This window comes from Anabrus simplex, chromosome 1 (assembly GCF_040414725.1).
Source record: "Anabrus simplex isolate iqAnaSimp1 chromosome 1, ASM4041472v1, whole genome shotgun sequence".
In the NCBI taxonomy this organism is placed as follows: domain Eukaryota; kingdom Metazoa; phylum Arthropoda; class Insecta; order Orthoptera; family Tettigoniidae; genus Anabrus; species Anabrus simplex.
The window spans coordinates 1,484,755,133-1,484,768,376 of NC_090265.1; positions in this window are offsets into that span (position 1 = coordinate 1,484,755,133).

A 13,244-nucleotide genomic window follows, 5' to 3' on the forward strand; every position below is an offset into this window, starting at 1 on the left:
ACGGAACTGCATGCTCTCCTTTCTGTTGTTATTGATGTATCAAGAGGACTCCATACATGGACAAGCGAGCTCAATCACTACTGATCTGCATTTAGGGCAGTCGCCCAGGTGGCAGATTGCCTATCTGTTGTTTTCCTAGCCTTTTCTTAAATGATCGCAAAGAAATGGGAAATTTATTGAACATCTCACTTGGTAAGTTATTCCAATCCCTAACTTCCCTTCCTATAAACGAATATTTGCCCCAATTTGTCCTCTTGAATTTCAGCTTTATCTTCATATTGTGAAATCTCCTAGTTTTAAAGATATCACTCAAACATATTCGTCAACTGATGTCATTCCACGCCATCTCTCCACTGAGAGCTCAGAACATACCACTTAGTTGAGCAGCTCGTCTCCTTTCTCTCAAGTCTTCCCAGCCCAAATTTTGCAACTTTTTTTGTAACGCTACTCTTTTGTCAGAAATGACACAGAACAAATCGAGCTTCTTTTTTTTTTTCACACTTCTTGAATCAAGTAATCCTGGTGAGGGTCCCATACACTGGAACCATACTATCGTTGGTTCTACGAGTTACCTAAATATCTTAATATTAGTGTTGATTGATTGATTGATTGATTGATTGATTGATTGATTGATTGATTGATTGATTGATTGATTGATTTCGTGTGGCCGTGCAGGTATTTCTACTTGACGGTCGTGGATGATTAGTGCATCTGTGTGTATGATGATTATGATGATGGTACTGTACGGAGAGGGTGAAACCCGGTGTCGGCACTTAGTCTACTACTGTCGAATAACACCAAGAGGTCTGCTCAAGGCTCAACGTTCCTCGTCGACGGGCGGATCACTATCACCAGTGGCAACGCGGAGATGTTGGGAATTGAACCCAAGCTTTTGGCTCGCAATTGTTAAACCACTACCTCTCCTACCCTGACATTTTTTCCGCCAACTGGACTCGATAATAATGATAATAATGTTATTGCCTTTACGTCCCATCAACTACTCTTAAGGTTTTCGGAGACGCCGAGATGCCGGAGTTTAGTCCCACAGGAGTTCTTTTACGTACCAGTAAATCTATCGCCACGAGGCTGAAGTATTTGAGAACCTTCAAATTCCACCGGACTGAGCCAGGATCGAACCTGCCAAGCTGGGGTCAGAAGGCCAGCGCCTCAACCGTTCTGAGCCACTCAGCCCGACTGTACATCAAAGAAAAGGAGCGGGGAAAAGAATATGAACACACAGACTACTGGACTCGAACCAGCTATCCACGGTGTCACACCATGCATATTTGACGCCTTAACGATCATGGCTACCAGACAGGCTTTATAGTGGTATTGAAAATGAAAATCACCGAGCTCGATAGCTGCAGTCGCTTAATTGCGGCCAGTATCCAGTAATCGGGAGATAGTGGGTTCGAGCCTCACTGTCGGCAGCCCTGAAGATGGTTTTCCGTGGTTTCCCATTTTCACACCAGGCAAATGTCGGGGCTGTACCTTAATTAAGGCCACGGCCGCTTCCTTCCAATTCCTAGGCCTACCCTACCCCATCGTCGCCGTAAGACCTATCTGTGTCGGTGCGACGTAAAGCAAATAGAAGAAAAAAATGAAAATCCACAGCATATTTGCAGTAATTCGACCGGGTCAGGAATGGAATGAATGAAGCCCCTATCTGGCCGCGAGGATAGGAATTGTGACGTCTGCCGAAGCCTGTCGCAATCCTCTCGGACAATGTTTAACGACTGACAGATTAAATTAAATTATATTGGAGAGTGTTGCTGGAAAGATGACAGGGAAAACCGGAGTACCCGGAGAAAACCTGTCCTGCCTCCGCTTTGTCCAGCACAAATATCACATGGAGTAACTGGGATTTGAACCACGAAACCAATGGTGAGAGGCCGGCACGTTTCCGACTGAGCCACGGTGGCTCATTGTGGTAGTATTCCAATGTCTTATAATTGAACGCAGTGTGTAAGTGCGATTTTAAAAATGTGTGTAGGTTTGATATATGTTTATTCAATAATTGACTAGTTTCTGTGAAGGGTTTGGAGCCAGAATCTATGACATCATCGCCTTTCAGCCATATTCTCCCCAAGGATACCTTATATAATCCACATCAGATTCAAGATCCACGAGAGCTAACTGAAGAAATTGACGCAAAAAGGAAACGTATCTGGGAACCTCTTCTTATGTACTTTCGAGTAAAATATCATTTGAAGTTTGTGACTGTAATTAATTTAATGATTGGAGCCAGAAGGACAATCCCTAAATATATGGAAAAGGTTCAGTCTCACCAAAGCCTTTATTGCACAAAATTCTCTATTCCCACTCATAGGTTCTTTTTGTATATCTAGCGACCATACTTATTGACCTTAAGAGAACTATTCGTTAACATACAGAGGTTCTTTTTGTAGATCTAGGGACCATACTTATTGACCTTAAGAGAACTATTCGTTAACATACAGAGGTTCTTTTTGTATATCTAGGGACCATACTTATTGACGTTAGGAGAACTATTCGTTAATATACAGAGGTTCTTTTTGTATATCTATGGACCATACTTATTGACGTTAGGAGAACTATTCGTTAATATACAGAGGTTCTTTTTGTAGATCTAGGGACCATACTTATTGACGTTAGGAGAACTATTCGTTAATATACAGAGGTTCTTTTTGTAGATCTAGGGACCATACTTATTGACCTTAAGAGAACTATTCGTTAACATACAGAGGTTCTTTTTGTATATCTAGGGACCATACTTATTGACGTTAGGAGAACTATTCGTTAATATACAGAGGTTCTTTTTGTATATCTATGGACCATACTTATTGACTTTAAGAGAACTATTCGTTAATTTACAGAGGTTCTTTTTGTATATCTAGGGACCATACTTATTGACCTTAAGAGAACTATTCGTTAACATACAGAGGTTCTTTTTGAATATCTAGGGACCATACTTATTGACCTTAAGAGAACTATTCGTTAACATACAGAGGTTCTTTTTGTATATCTAGGAACCATACTTATTGACCTTACGAGAACTATTCGTTAACATACAGAGGTTCTTTTTTTTTATATCTAGGAACCATACTTATTGACCTTAAGAGAACTATTCGTTAACATATTCTAAGTAGAACCTCAATATCTCGAATTACCTCGAGAACTAAATCTTATTTCGAGATACAGAGAATACCGTTTTTGAGCATGCATAGCACATCATTGAATCATACGTATCTACGGGCTTGTACTGAATACATTGCTTTTAGAAGTATTTAAGAATGTAAAAACAAACTCTTCTTTTACGGCATCACTTCAATTATTATGGGACCTTTTCAGAAGACAGGATACAGCACATACAGTAGTGAAACAAGAAACATACTTCGGTTAACACCTTTGGAAAAAAATCCGTTAGTCTCTTCTGTTTGTTACCGTTAACTTTTCCTCCCTTCACGTAGAAACTTCTTGTAAACACCACGAAGCCGAGATTCCTAAATGGAGCTTGTCATCTGCGACTTCGGGGGTTGCTTTCGTACGTGACCGGTAATTAATTCACACCGGAGAAACAGCGAGGCTTCGCCGATTTTCCGATCATTAGAAGTTTTAGTTTTTCGATTCCCGTCATATTAGCTCCCAGCATCACTGTGAACCTTTCTTTACTTGTTAACTGTTCGTCACAAACCACAAATGCCGTATTGCACAGTTAATGTTGCACAAAATTAGAGTTACAGAGTATTGTTTGCTCCAAGGGAGGAAATGTTTGCTTCGAGAAATCGAGAAATTCGTGTAACCGTATTTCGACTAATAGAGAAATAAATAGGCCTACACATGAAGAATAGCACAACGGCCGGGAAATTTTACTTGGATATACTGAAAATTCGAGTAATTGAGGTTCGAGATATCGAGATTCGGCTGTAGTTCTTTTTTTCTCTAGGGGCTTTACGTCGCACCGACACAGATAGGTCTTATGGCGACGATGGGATAGGAAAGGCCTAGGAGTTGGAAGGAAGCGGCCGTGGCCTTAAGGTACAGCCCCAGCATTTGCCTGGTGTGAAAATGGGAAACCACGGAAAACCATCTTCAGGGCTGCCGATAGTGGGATTCGAACCTACTATCTCCCGGATGCAAGCTCACAGCCGCGCGCCTCTACGCGCACGGCCAACTCTCCCGGTCGGTTGTAGTTCAATCACGTACTGAGTTATCTATTTCTACTTCTCTTAAATTACTTACTTATCCACAATAGATTTTTGTTTTGATTTTGTATTCGTTACTCTTGTTATCATGGCAGCTCGTTAATGCTATCGGAGGGTTTTAAAGTAAAGATTATATATGTACAGTAGGATGGAATAGGTAACAAGTACTGAGCGATTTGGGTCCGCGGTTTGGGTCTCACCGTTCGCAGCTCTGAGGACGGTTTACCGTGGTTTCCCATTTTCACACCAGGCAGCTGCTAAGGCTGTACCGTACTTACGGCCACGGACGCTTCATTTCCATGGCAAGCCATTTTCTATCGCATCGCCGCCAAAATATCAAACCACCGAGCTCGATAGCTGCAGTCGCTTAAATGCGGCCAGTATCCAGTATTCGGGAGATAGTGGGTTCGAGCCGCACTGTCGGCAGCCCTGATGATGGTTTTCCGGGGTTTCCCATTTTCACACCAGGCAAATGCCGGGGCTGTACCTTAATTAAGGCCACGGCCGCTTCCTTCCCAGTCCTAGCCTTTTCCTGTCCCATCGTCGCCGTAAGACCTATCGGTGTCGGTGCAACGTAAAACAAATGGCAAAAAAAAAAAAAAAAAAAAAAAAAAATCAAACCGAGTCGGAGCGACGTTAAAACACTTCTCTTTTCGTCATTTGTTTAACGTCGCACTAACCCTAATCACGCCCTAAAACTCTAATACACATATATGGGGAGCAAGTGTACGAATGTAATAATAATAATAATAATAATAATAATAATAATAATAATAATAATAATAATAATAATAATAATAATAATAATAATAATGGCTTTACGTCCCACTAACTACTTCTACGGTTTTCGGAGACGCCGAGGTGCTGGAATTTAGTACCGCAGGAGTTCTTTTACGGGCCAATAAATATACCGACTCGCGGCTGACGTATTTGAGTACCTTCAAATACCACCGGACTGTGCCAGGATCGAACCTACCATGTTAGGGTCAGAAGGCTAGCGCGTCAACCGTTCTGAGCCACTCAGCCCGACTGTACATCAAAGAAAAGGAGCGAGGAAAAGAATATGAACACACAGACTAAGGATGAACTCAATGCCGAGTTGTTAACATGCAGGCCTCAGCCATTCCTTCTTTTTTCTAGCCTTGATTAATTGTGAGCTTTTCGGGGTTTGAGAAGAAGTAGATCAGTTGGAATGAGATTGAAGGTATGAAGATTTGGAGCTTTTCCTTTTGTGTTTTCTTTGTTATTCTTTCTGCCCACACTGGCTTTTTTTATCCTGTGTGTGTGTTCCTATCCCGTTCCTTGTTCCATGTTTTCGTCACTAGATTCTCGTGCCTGATACCCAGTAACAGTGTTAAAACGAAAGGTCTTGCACAAGTTCTTCAGTAATTCGATCTCGCAGGCTGCTAGGTTTCAAAGCCGTGTAGTAGAAGGCAAATGGAACCGCATTCCCAGCATAGTTCTTTCTACTTCACTCCCCTGAAGGAGTGTTGAGCGTGTTCACTCTTGTCCCATGGTAGCTTAACATTTCCGCTAAATTCAACGAGGACCTTTCTCTAAGGGCAGGGATTAGGAAGGTATAGTCTGCGATTTGGAAGGAGGCCTTTATCAGAAAATAGGATTATCGACCGAATGTTAAGTTTCAACATTGGATTAGCACCTACACGAATCCAGATTTTACATACTATTACGTATATTAATGTATTGAAAGTCCACAGAAAATCTTTGGTGAGAAGTGTCTGATCAAACGACACTTCTTCCACCATAAGAAAGTTGAAAAAACACAAGGAACATATGATAAAAGGAACATGGAACGTACCCATGATCGGGCATGCTACAGCTTTTAAATAATTGCATCTTTTGATCGATTTCGCATATCATTCAGTAGTATTCTACTATTGTAAGGCATGTAGATAAAATATAGATATTTTTAAAGTGGAAACGAGCAGCTTTTGAATAGACACTCCTCAGTTGAAATAACAAACAACGGATCAGGAAGTTCTTGCCCTAGTCATTCATCCCTACCTTGATCACGAAGTCTGTGGCTGAGTTTTAATGAATTTTGTCGGGTAAACACTAAATGTGTCACCAGAGATCTCTTACCTGCCGACATCGTACGGCATGGAGTGTCGAATAGACATTTACTTACCTTAAAAACTCCGACTACCTCTGCTGGGTTTGAATCAACTGTCTTGTGATCCGGAGACCTACACGCTACCACAGAACCGCAGAGGCAGCAATTTGCCCGTTATGCTAACTCTTGATAACTCCTATAGTAGTTTAAATGATTGTAAACGAGTATTATTATTATTATTATTATTATTATTATTATTACTCTTTGTGGGTTCAGCTGATCTCCTTGGACTTTGTAAAATGTTTGATATCATTTCCGACGTCAGGCATTGTATTGAAATTACAGATAAACATTCACTCTTGCCTAAAACTGGGGAAGGGAATAGAAGCCATTTTCGCTGAAGTCAACGAGGGCCAAGGGGACGGATTAGGAAGATATAGTCTGAGAATTGGAAGGAGGCGCCATGGCTTTACATTTCTCCCTCACAAGTCTTTCGTCAGCATTGTGGGTCAAACCACGGGTATTTGTCTGGAGTTAAAGTGGGAAACCATGGAAATAGTCCTCGAGGATGGATGAAAAATAGAATGAAATGGGAGAATGCAGTCGCTTAAGTGCGGCCATTATCCAGTGTTCGGGAGATAGTGGGTTCGAACCCCAGGGTCGGCAGCCCTGAAGATGGTTTCCCGTGGTTTCCCATTTTCACCCCGGCAAATGCTGAGGCTGTACCTTACTTAAGACCACGGCCGCTTCCTTCCCGTTCCTATCCCATCGCTGCCATAAGACCTATCTGTGTCGGTGTGACGTACAACGGCTTGTAAAAAAAGGAATGAAAGAACGTCGTAGTAGGCAATATATTGTTAATTTTATATTTCCTATCAATATGATGTCATAAGTTCTATTTCTGTTTCCTACTCTCAGTTTGGTCTGTGAAACGTGTTACATGTACGAGATATCTCTTTTTCACCAGATTTTCCACATTCCTTATAAAAATATGTTAAATAAATAAATAAATAAATAAATAATAGCTGTTCTCAAAAGTCTGAATCCACCACGTCCCAGCTCTCATTTATTTATTTATTTATTTATTTATTTATTTATTTATTTATTTATTATTTTATTTATTATCATTAATAATACACCAGCTGTGTTGAGTACGCCTTCTTAACTGAATCGTCAATGTGCTGGTGTTCGACTCAGATGGCCTTGGGTTCGACCCCCGGTCGGGCTGAGGATTATTAACTGAGTGTGCTTAATTCCTCTTGGTGGGGGGACTGTGAGTTTGTGTCCGTCTTAATACATTTCTCTTCATGCACATACAATACACCATACTATAGTGAATATATTCCTCTATATAGAGATGGTGTCGGGAAGGGCATCCGGCTGTAAAACAGGGTAAAATCCACAGCAACTGCCGACCCGAAAAAGTGGGGGAAATGGCAGTAAGAATAATAGAATAGTCTGGCTGAGTGACTTCAGTGCCGGCATTTTGAGCTCAGATTAGCAGGTTCGATCGTGACTTAGTTCAGTGATATTTGAAGGTGTTCATACAAGCCAGCCTCGTGTTGGTAGATGCATCTCCATAAACTGTTAAACGAGTTAGTGGGAGGAAAACCATTATCACCATCATCTTAAGATAATTATTGCTGATCGTTAAACATGTTGCCTAATGAGTCTAATGACGTAATGCACAGTATTACTGTACTTTTATTACCCTTTCGGACATTTAAACTGAAATCTATAGTGGAATGTGGCGTATATACTAGAGGTAATAACTCGTATAGCACTTTAGTACACCTGGTATCTCTGCTGGGATGCAACACATTTGCAAGTTAGGTAGAGAGTGAAATTCGCTATAGGTACCGACTTGGCATCTTTACTAGCAGCAAATGCAACAAGCAGCAGTTCAGTAATCGCCCTGGTACAGTCTGTATTTATACATAGGTGAGTTGTATTACTTGTTCTTTCTGAATCACACCCATCGACAATCGCTAAAACCAACGAACACATGTTGGGTCACATCAACATCACAAACGTGGGAGGTAAAATAGTGGACTATTACCAGTTTCGTTTATACAATTGTAAATGCTGGAATACTAGCTATACTGTTGGACGATGACAATAATTCTGTTCTCCTGTATTATACTAACGGGAGCGTAACATAATATTTCTTCTTGTTAGAACAATAAACTTCTAGAGATAAATTCTAGCAAATCGCCAAATGAGTTAGGTTTCGGTAGTGAAGTCATCATTCCATATTCCGTACTAGTTCCGAAAGCAACTGCGTTCATCACTTAAGCCTGTAGCGTACTCATTATGTCTAGTTTCTTAGTGAATGGTTTTGCGCTATTAGTAGTTGTCCTCAGAGAGCCTCCATGGCTCAGACGGCAGCGCGTCGGCCTCTCACCGCTGGATACCGTGGTTCAAATTCCGGTCACTCCATGTGAGGTTTGTGCTGGACAAAGCGGAGGCGGGACAGGTTTTTCTCCGGGTACTCCGGTTTTCCCTGTCATCTTTCATTCCAGCAACGCTCTCCATTCTCATTTCATAGCATCTATCAGTCATTAATAAATCCCTTTGGGATTGGCGACCCCATCGTACTAATGACCTATATCTGCTTCATTCATACCATCCCTGACCCGGTAAATGACTTGAAAACAGGTTGCAGGTTTTCAGTAGTTGTCCTCAGACACCCAGGTTCGATTCCGCCGTGCTGCCAGAGATTTAAGATTGGCTGGAAGAGTATGTGGTTAAAAAGACACATGCAGCTCACCTCAGTTGGCAGATCTAGTCAAAAAACGTGCTTGTGATATTAATACCTTGCCTTTCCCCATAATTTTTACTATGGCACACTTTCCCCTAATGCAGCTCCATGGCTGACTGATCAGCATCTTGACCTTCGGGCCTCGTGGTTCGATTCCTGCCCTGATCATGAGATTTTAATCATAAACGATCAATTCCCTTGGGATTGAGGACTGGTGGTTTGTGCTATCCCAACATTTCTGCAACTCACACACAACACTATCCTCCACTGCAATGACATGCGGTTTTTCATACCCAGCGGACGCTGCACAAACTCATTGGATGGTCTGTCTAACAGGAGCTGTACTACGCTATGATAGCCATACGAAATTTTAAAACTTTCTCCTAAACCTAACTGAAAAATGTATCGAATACTGGATGTTCCAAGACATGATTATGAATACCGTCGGCATCCCTGAAGATGAATTTCCCTTGGTCGGGGTTCGAATCTCGGCCAAAACAAGAGGGATTTTTAAGTGAGGAATCACGGATTCCACGTAAAACATGGAAGTTCCGTGGCTATGATAAAAATATCAGTGGTATGTGCCTTCTAGGCAGCTTATCTACCAATTTCGGTATTGCCTCAACGTTCTTGCTCTCTAGCAACGAAAGTGGAATAATACTAGACGGTTCCTACGGCTGAGTTAATTTAAATTCTTCGGGTGGCACTAACCCCGAACGCTCCGAACTACACGAAAACATGCTTGAATACAGATTGTCCATCACCAAAATATGGCCTGCGACTTTTACACGCAAAACTCAACAGTTGCCTGCTAGCGCCAGTAGATGGTGGCAAGTTGTATCTGCAATGACGAGAACAGCTGCAGTACGAGTGCTTCTCTTGGAATGTTTTGTTGTGGGCTACAGTGTAAATTGTGCACATTGGCATCACGAAGATAATTAATTCCTTGAAATACAATATTAAAATATTAGAGACAAAGTTGCGACGTGTTGAATATGGAAACAGGCTAGGGGTCGAGGATATGGAGATCGCAAATATGTTAAATAGCATAATAATGGAGAAGTATGATGGAGATGACATATATACAAAGGGCACTAGGAAAGTTTTGCAATACGCATAACCGGTTGGCTGGACACCCCTGTTATGGTGAGGGATGAAAAGAGGGGTGAAAACCGGTCTCGAAGACAGCAAGGCACGACCTTCACACCAGTTGTTACCAAGGAGTGGGATTGAAAGCAAGTTAAGATGTCATTGTGGTCTAAAGGTGAATAACGCGCAATTATCCCCTACAATTTTGCTCGTGGATTAACTGTTGACCAGTGCCTGGAGGAAATGTCTCCTGTGCTGAGGAAAGACTGTCCACATCAGCCAACAATTTTCCGCTGGTACAAGGAGTTCCGGACGGGAAATTTTGGGGTTGAAGGCAATCCTCGTTCTGGGTGACCGTCTGAATCAGTGTATGAGAAAAACATTGAAGCTGTGAGGAAAATGTTACAGCAATAGAGGCGGTTGACATATCGGCAGGTATAGAAGAGACCCTCCACATTCATGCACCAGCTATTCATTCAATTCTACACGACCATTTCCATGTTAGAGAGATTTGTTCCCTTTGGGTGCCCCATTCACTTTCAGAGGAACAAAGGGCACATCGATTGAAATGGTACCGAAAAATGCTAAAACAGTTTAAAAATGGGACTTCGCGTAACGTCCATAGCATCGGTACAGGTGACGAAACTTGGCTTTATGATTACGATGTCCCAACAAAATCCCAGAACAGGGTGTGGCTGTTTGAAGAGAGGGTTCTCTTGTGACTGTGCGAAAGTCAAGGTTAGTGAAAAAAAGGATGATTGCAGTACTCTTCACTAAACGGAGCATCCTGACTCGGATTGTGCTAGAAACACAAAGGACAGTTACTGCAAAGTGGTACAGTGAGACTTGTGTGCCTGAGGTCATCCAGGCTCTCAATCAGCTCCGTCCAAGGTCACGGCTCAACACTTGGCTCTTGCATAACGACAATGCTCCAGCACATCGCCCTAATGTAACAATGGATTTTCTTGTCAGATCAGGGTTGACTGTGCTTGATCACCCTCCATACAGTCCTGATCTTGCCCCATGTGACTTGTCACTCTTCCTAGAAGTGAAGATGAAGCTGAAAGGGCGGCGTTTTGCATCCCACAAGGAGCTTCTGGCAGCATGGGATCAAGAGTGTGAAAATGTAACCGAAGAAAAGTGGCAGAGTTGGTTCAGTGACTGGTTTCGACGTATCGGGAAGTGTATTGAGTGTGGTGGAAATTATTTTGAAAAAGTCTAAAGCGTTCGCTCACTTTGAAAAACTTTCCTAGTACCCTTTGTATGCATGACGTTATACTTGATATACAGATTTTCAAGGAGAAAGAGAGCCTCCTCCTGAAGGTGTCCGTTTGAGCAGTAGGCCTACAAGACTTTTGTCTCCAGAGCATAATGAACCGTCAAACGAAAGTGATTACGAACTATCTCCGCCGAAAATGTCGAGGTCCAGTGTAATGTTGAAGCAGATATCGATGACAGCAACTGGATAACATTTACGAACATTATTACAATCGTGTCTCAAATCATGTCAGAGCCTCCGTGGCTCAGGCGGCAGCGCGCCGGCTTTTCACCGCTGGGTTCCGTAGTTCAAATCCCGGTCACTCCATGTGAGATTTGTGCTGGACAAAGCGGAGGCGGGACAGGTTTTTCTCCGGGTACTCCGGTTTTCCCTGTCATATTTAATTCCAGCAACACTCTCCAATATCACTTTTATTTCATCTGTCATTCACTACACTAATCATTGGCCCAGAAGAGTGCGACAGGCTTCGGCAGCCGGCGAAGTTCATATCCTCGCCCATAGATGGGGCTTCATTCATTCCATTCCTGACCCGGTCGAATTATTGGAAAAAGGATGTGGATTTTCATTTTCAACTCCTATAGCAAACTAATGAGGCGCCATTACGTGCATTTTAAATCAAATTGCAAGTTAATTTTAAATTATGTGACTAGAAAACTACGTGATGAAGCTTATGTCAAAGGAAGCTAGCTGTCATTCGAATAAGTACGTAAGTATGTAATGCCGCAATATGATAAATCAAGAACGTGCAGGTATGGATCTACAGCTCGCTATTGGCATCTGCAAACGTGGGCATTAGGAGCATCTAAAATGGTTGGCCTGGGCAATTTCAAAACTTCTATTACATTCATCGACAATATACAGGTCGAATATGGCATTTCATTCAGGTATTATCGTTATATTCGTCACACGTAAGGACGTAGAAATAAGATAATAGTGTAGACTATTTCGGAACACACGAGTGTTTGTGAGGAAGTGAACAGATTTATAACCAAAGGGAGTGCGGACAAAGGGCAAGTTTGGAATATCCAACGAAGTCATTTTCGTTATGAAATATCTTCAATGCCAGTGCTGTCTCACAGAGGAGAGAAAACTGCAGATTGTTTTGCAGTCTGTACATACTGTAGCTCTGCACACAGCTATACAATTGATGTGGCTTTATCAATGATTGGCAGATTAGCTAACAAGCTGTATATCTGTTTTCAAGAGGCACAAGGTACATTCTACATACATGTTCGAAGGATTCTTGAAGCTTTGTGTTGCTGAATCTCTGCAATTTTTATAGGATTTAGCGTGCAGTAGTGTGCGGTTGTCGAAGCACAGTTCCATTCGGCTGCCTGTCGAGGACTTCTAAAGGGTTTGTCTTTCCATTCTTTAGTGACACTGGGTTCCACATTTACCCACGAATAATAATAATAATAATAATAATAATAATAATAATAATAATAATAATGTGCTTTTCCCACACCGTGGTAGGGTCGCGGATGCGAATTTTGTCGTACGTGTAGGTTTGGCCCTGTTTTACGGCCGGATGCTTTTCCTGACACGGATCCTATGTGGAGGGATGTATTCATGTTGTATTTTTTGTGGTGGTTGGTAGTGTAGTGTGTTGTGTATTTGTGGAGAGGACTGTGTTGAGACAAAGACAAACATCCAGTCCCCGAGTCATGTGAATTAACAATACACGATTAAAATCCCCGACCCGAACGTGAATCGACCCTGAGAAGCGAAGGCCTCAACTTTAATACTGATCTAAGGAGCTAGGTAATAATAATAATAATAATAATAATAATAATAATAATAATAATAAATAACAAATGGAGAAGCCCAGTGCAGGTATTTGTAATTGACCCCATGAGC